A 5848-nucleotide genomic window follows, 5' to 3' on the forward strand; every position below is an offset into this window, starting at 1 on the left:
ACTTCTTAACCCTTTTGTTGTTCTTCGGGTCCTGGGGACCCGTGCAGTTTTACCCATAGTGTTGTCCTCCGAGTCCCCGGGACCCGTGGCGTTGTACTTTGGGTTCCAGGGAGCCGTAGCATTGTCCTTTGGGTCCCGAGGACCCTTGATGTGGTCCTTTGGGTCACCGGGACCCATGACATTGTCGTTTGGGTCCTGGGGACCCTTGATGTTCCTTTTCGGGTCCCAGGGACCCTTGACATTGTCCTTCGGGTCCATAGGACCCGTGGCATTGGCCTTGCGAGTTCCAAGGACCTGTGGCATTGTCCTTCGGGTCCCGGGGACCCTTTACGTTGTCCTTCGGGTCCATAGGACCCTTGACTTTGTCCCTCGGGTCCATAGGACCCTTTACATTGTCCTTCGGGTCCATAGGACCCTTGACGTTGTCCTTCGGGTCCATAGGACCCGTGGCATTGGCCTTGCGGGTCCCAAGGACCCGTGGCATTGTCCTTCGGGTCCAGGGGACCCATGACGTTGTCCTTCGGGTTCCAGGGACCCTTGGCATTGGCGTTATGGGTCCTTGGGACCCGTGGCATTGTCCTTCGGGTCCCGCGCACCCTTGACGTTGTCCTTTGGGTTCCAGGGACCCGTGGCATTGGCCTTATGGGTCCTTGGGACCCGTGGCATTGTCCTTTGGGTCCCGGGGACCCTTGACGTTGTCCTTCGGGTCCCTAGGACCCGCAACATTGTCCTTCGGGTCCCAGGGACCCGTGGCATTGTCCTTCAGGACACGGGGACCCTTGACATTGTCCTTCGGGTCCCAGGGACCCGTGGTACACTCAATCGGTCGTATTAGTTCTGCTACCCTCGCATCGTCCTGCCTTTGAGTCCCTGAGATTCTGGCCAGTGGTTTGTAGTTGTAGTAAAAACAGGAAAGGCAAAGGCGAGAGGAAAGGGAGGTTAAAAAAAGAAAACTAAAGGCTTGACATTAGTCTACTAATTATTTTTATTACACACACACACACACACACACACACACACAATATACACTTTAGACACATTTGTCTTCTTGTTGTCGTCATTTTTTTTCACGTCATCTTGCTTTGGACCTGTGCACTTGTTGCACGTGGCTCAGCACAGCCGGGGGAGCAGCTGCAGCATGGCCCGTCGTTTGACTCTGGAGTTGAAGCTGCATCGGATTCTCGTGAGTGGCGGTGCCGCTCGCAATGTCTCCGCTGAAGCCAAGGTACAAAAAGGAGAAAACCCACGACGAACACAACGACGACAACCACCACCACCGTGACTGTGATGGCAACGGGTGTGCGTCACAGGAGGACCAACACATACACGACTAAAGCAGAGAAAAAGACTACTGCTGCTACGACGACGACGACAAAGATGATGGCCAAGGCCAAGTGGACGTTGAAGTTCAAGACGAAGAAGGAGAAGAAGAAGAAGAAGAAGAGGGTGGACATGCAAGGGACGAAGAAGAAGGAGAAGACAAAGACGAAGACAAAGAAGTACAAGTAGGAGAAGACGACGAAGAAGAAGAAGAAGAAAAAGAAGAAGAAGAAGTAGAGGGTAGTGAAGAAGAAGGGCAAGAGGAGGATGAGGAAACATTTGTGTCAAAAGATGGCAAAGTCAAATTGTCCTCGAAAACGTGTCATCCCAGTGTCCCTAGACCTCATTGCCACGCCACCGAAAAAGACAAACCCGAACCAAGAAGAGGACACGACAGACGCTGCTGCCGCGCTGCTACTACAGCGCCCGGGACCCACTGAGTACGCCGCGGAACACGTCCACGACATAGTGTCTGCGTTTGGCCTGTTTGTCACGCAGCAAATTGAAGACATGGTTGTGGCCGCCACGAGCTGAAATAAAACAAGGCCACATGCTGATTATTGGGGACTTGATTTGATGGATTTATTCTTCCTGTTGTGTCTCTGTTTAAACTCCTAATTTAAAGGTAAAGGCAGCGTCCACTAAAGGTTGTGCTGTTGCTACTGACAGACTCAGATTATTATTTTAAGTGTGTGACAACATTATGGGATGGATCCCTACCGAGATAGACCTTTTAGTTAAAGAGGAACGTCTTTTTAGTTTAGATCCTTTAGTTTCCAGCCAGACCAGAGTGGTGATTGTAGGAACAGTGGAAAGATGAACCAAGACGGCTTTTCATATATATATTTTCTTTTCTATTGACTATAGTTGTGTTTGTTATTAACAGAAATCAACCTGTCACATTTCTGTTCATCATAAAGTTCCAATGTTAAGTTTTTACTGCCAGTTCAAATGGAGCTGAACACGGAGGAGGATTCCTCCCTAACGGCCGCTCTGCTCTGCTCCGTGCCCCGCTGTCCGGTAATAGTTAAAGCAGATAAAAACCTAAAGAACACTCAAAAGCTTCAAGATAAAACTTACTTAAGAAGCTTCTTCATTCAGGTTCAAGAGAAGGTCTGTTTACAGCCAGACCATTAATTGATTCATGAAATCCCTGTTATTAATACAAAGTCAGTCCCATATGGTCTAGCGGTTAGGATTCCTGGTTTTCACCCAGGTGGTCCGGGTTCAACTCCCGGTATGGGAATCTCTCTGTAATTTCTACAGTTACTTACCACAAAATGCCCAGTAAAACACCATAATTTTCTTTGCCAGTTCATTACTGTAATAAACATTGCATTATGGGTATTACCATTTAATTTACAGTGATTTACTGTATTTTTTGAATTAGCGGTAGTCTGCTGTAAAACAACAGTAGTAGTGCTACTGTAGTTGAATAAGACAGACTTAAATAGACCTAAATTGTTAGTTCATGTTATAGAAGCATAGAAATGAAATGGAAAAATAAAATATCTCTATAAAATTAAATTATGTCATTTTATAGAGATATTTTACATTTTATTTATTATGGTTTTAGCTTTTAGCAGTGAAGGTAATTTAAAAATGTGACATGCTTTTCAGCAGTGTAAATAACTTATTGAAAGTTGTAGAGACAAACAAGAAAGGGATTATCTATCTGTAAAGTGTTCTATCTGTAAAGTGTCTTGAGATAATTCTTGTTATGAATTGATACTATAAATAAAATTGAATTGAATTGAAAATTACGGATATAAATGCTTGACCGCCATATTTGACCTCTGACCTCACGACTTCAAAAGAATAGCGGGTAGATACTTCAAAGGTGTTGAAAGAAGTAGCAGCTTGAGACGTCAAAGGAGTACCGCTTTGGTCCGTGCGCAGCAGAGTCTGGTCACACACACTACTCAGAGAGAGCTGGAGCAGCGTTAAGGTAAGATCAATCTTTGCTAATTTTGTGACATTAAAATCTCTGCTGATAAACCTTCACAAGCAGCGACATTAGCTTACCGACCTGTGTCATAGCTAGGCTAGAGCTAGCTGTTAACTAGCTCCCCCCCAAAGGAAAACTTAGTCTCGCTCCAACCTAACATTTTCCCCGTGGTTATGATTAGCTAGCAATAATTACAACGTTTGGTAAAGCTAACACAACTCATTTTACATACGCTGTTCGGGACATCTTTTTTACTTCACTGTCCCACCATTGCCTGAAATACAATGTAACCCATATTCTGGAAGTTTACGGTCGGTTGCTGCTAGCTTTTGAGCTAGCTGTTGCCGTATTTTGGCTAACATTACCTCTGGTTGATGCTAACGTTATGTTCCCGATTCTGTTGGTTGGTTTGTCAGTGTTTTAGAATGATTAATTAAAACTTATTACAGCTATATTATAGGCCTAGCATAGGCTACACGGTTATATTAGTGGAGGTAAAGTTAACATTAAACTGTTACCTTTACATTTTGCCAATCTAGCTAGTTAACATTTAGGCTATGTTTTTTTTTTTTAAATACCCATTTTATATGTCGGGTGACAGGAAAAGTGTCTTTAAGTAACGTTAATGTGGTGGATGGAAGGGAAAAATGTATCTTGTTGTTTTTTAGCTAAAAAAAGACGTGTGGTAAATTTAATTCAATGTTACCCACATTAAGCTCTAGATTTGGTGGAAAATTCAGTGTCTCCAGCATTTATGGAGAGCAGTTTTTTGCCTTGTCTTCAGGGTTTGGCCACTTAAAACCATTGTGATGTCCAGCAAAGATTTGCCCCAGTGCCTTACTTTTAGTAGTATTACTGCTTTCTGTAATGTGATATTTCATATTGTTCATCCTTTTTAGTGTATGAGACCTAAGCTAAAGAGTGTGTAACTCAAAGAATATGGTTTTAGGAGTTGAGTCTGTAGCTACCATGGTTTATGGGGGAAAGGAAAAGTAAAATTTAAAAATGTATTTTCCTATCCTCTTAAACCTTTTTTTTTTAATTTGACAGATTGTTTTAACAAGTTATTTAAGGACTCTTTATAATGGCATAGTGATTAACTTTTAATACATCACATAACATTCTGTGTTATTCTAACAATATAAGAGTTACCTACATTATACTGGTTACCTGCATACTAATGCATGCATTTTTTTATCTTGTTGTAATTGTGTTTATAACCACATGCATGCACTTTAAAAAATATTTTTTCATCATTTCAAATGTAGAGCAACAACCAGTGACTAGAACTACTGAGAGAGACGGGAGGAAGAAGAAAGCTGGAAGAAGGTCTGACCCCATGACCCACAGGAGCACATGATCCCTTTCAACAATCTGTCATCATACATCAAAAAGTATGTAAAGGTATACGTTTTGCAACCTGTGTACTCCAGAATTAGGAATATTCTGTAGACATGTGAAAAAACATAAGCACATGGCAAACTATAGGTTTGCATGTGGAAATGAGCAAGGTCCCACTTCCTTTAAACAGGAACCACAAACACATACGTGTGTGAGTGTGTGTGTGTGTGTGTTGTGTTGTGTGTGTGTGGTGTGTGTGTGTGTGTGTGTGTGGTGTGTGTGTGTGTTCAGGCCTGTCTGGGATTACTAACAAAGTGTACACAGAGTGTAATTTCCCCACTGGGGATCAATAAATATTATATATTAAATTATATTAATCAAAAAGAAAGCTGATGTGTGTATGTATTAATCAAAAAGAACGTATAGGCATATATGCACATGCAATATGCATTAAAAAGAACAGATATGCAATAATCAAAAGAAAGTGATGTGTATAATTATTAATCTAAATGAAAGTTGATGTGTATATGCATTAATCTAGCGCGTCTGACTCCAGATCAGAAGGTTGCGTGTTCAAATCACGTTGTGGTCAAATGTCCAGGGGTGGCAGTAGCTCAGTCTGTAGGGAGTTAGATTGGGGACCATCATGTGAAGTCCCCATGCGGACCAAAGAATGGAGTGTGGGCACTGCCAGGTGCACTTGTGCAAGGCTTGCAGCCCACTCGCTCTGACAGTTCTCTCGCGTGTGCATAAACAGGTCCTGAGAGTGTGTATTTCAGCCCTGTGTGTGATTAGTAGCAGAGTGTAACTTGTAATTTCCCCACTGAGGATCATTAAAGAATTTTAATCAATAAGAAAGATGATGTGTATATGCATTAAATGGTGTAGATGGAACATCGTAAGCACCTTTGATCCGCATTAAAGGATCAAAAGCATTCCTTTGATGTGCCAACATTCTATTTTTTACAGTGACATATCTGATTGGTGGAACTCCCTGTTACCATGGAAATGTTCACTGCACCTGCAAACTCACCAACAGCCCTATTTCATGCTACTTTGACAAATTCTATGCTTTTCAGAATTTACATAAACAAATTTTAAGTTTCTAAAATAAAAATAACTGTTAAAGAGATTATAAAACATCTATTAAGTTGTTCAAATTCAGCTTCATTAAATTAACCCATTAAGTTTCCGCATAATGCATCAGTACTAATATCAAATTCTATTGTAGGTGCTTTC

General features: G+C 42.0%; 1 non-coding gene across 1 annotated transcript; it reads left to right on the top strand.

Moving 5' to 3' along the window:
* Positions 1-2494: 2494 nt before the first annotated feature.
* trnae-uuc (transfer RNA glutamic acid (anticodon UUC)) lies at positions 2495-2566 on the top strand. The gene has a single exon. It is a non-coding gene; the product is annotated as a tRNA-Glu (tRNA).
* Positions 2567-5848: the final 3282 nt, after the last annotated feature.

Source organism: Etheostoma spectabile, unplaced genomic scaffold (assembly GCF_008692095.1).
Source record: "Etheostoma spectabile isolate EspeVRDwgs_2016 unplaced genomic scaffold, UIUC_Espe_1.0 scaffold00019359, whole genome shotgun sequence".
Classification (NCBI taxonomy): Eukaryota; Metazoa; Chordata; class Actinopteri; order Perciformes; family Percidae; genus Etheostoma; species Etheostoma spectabile.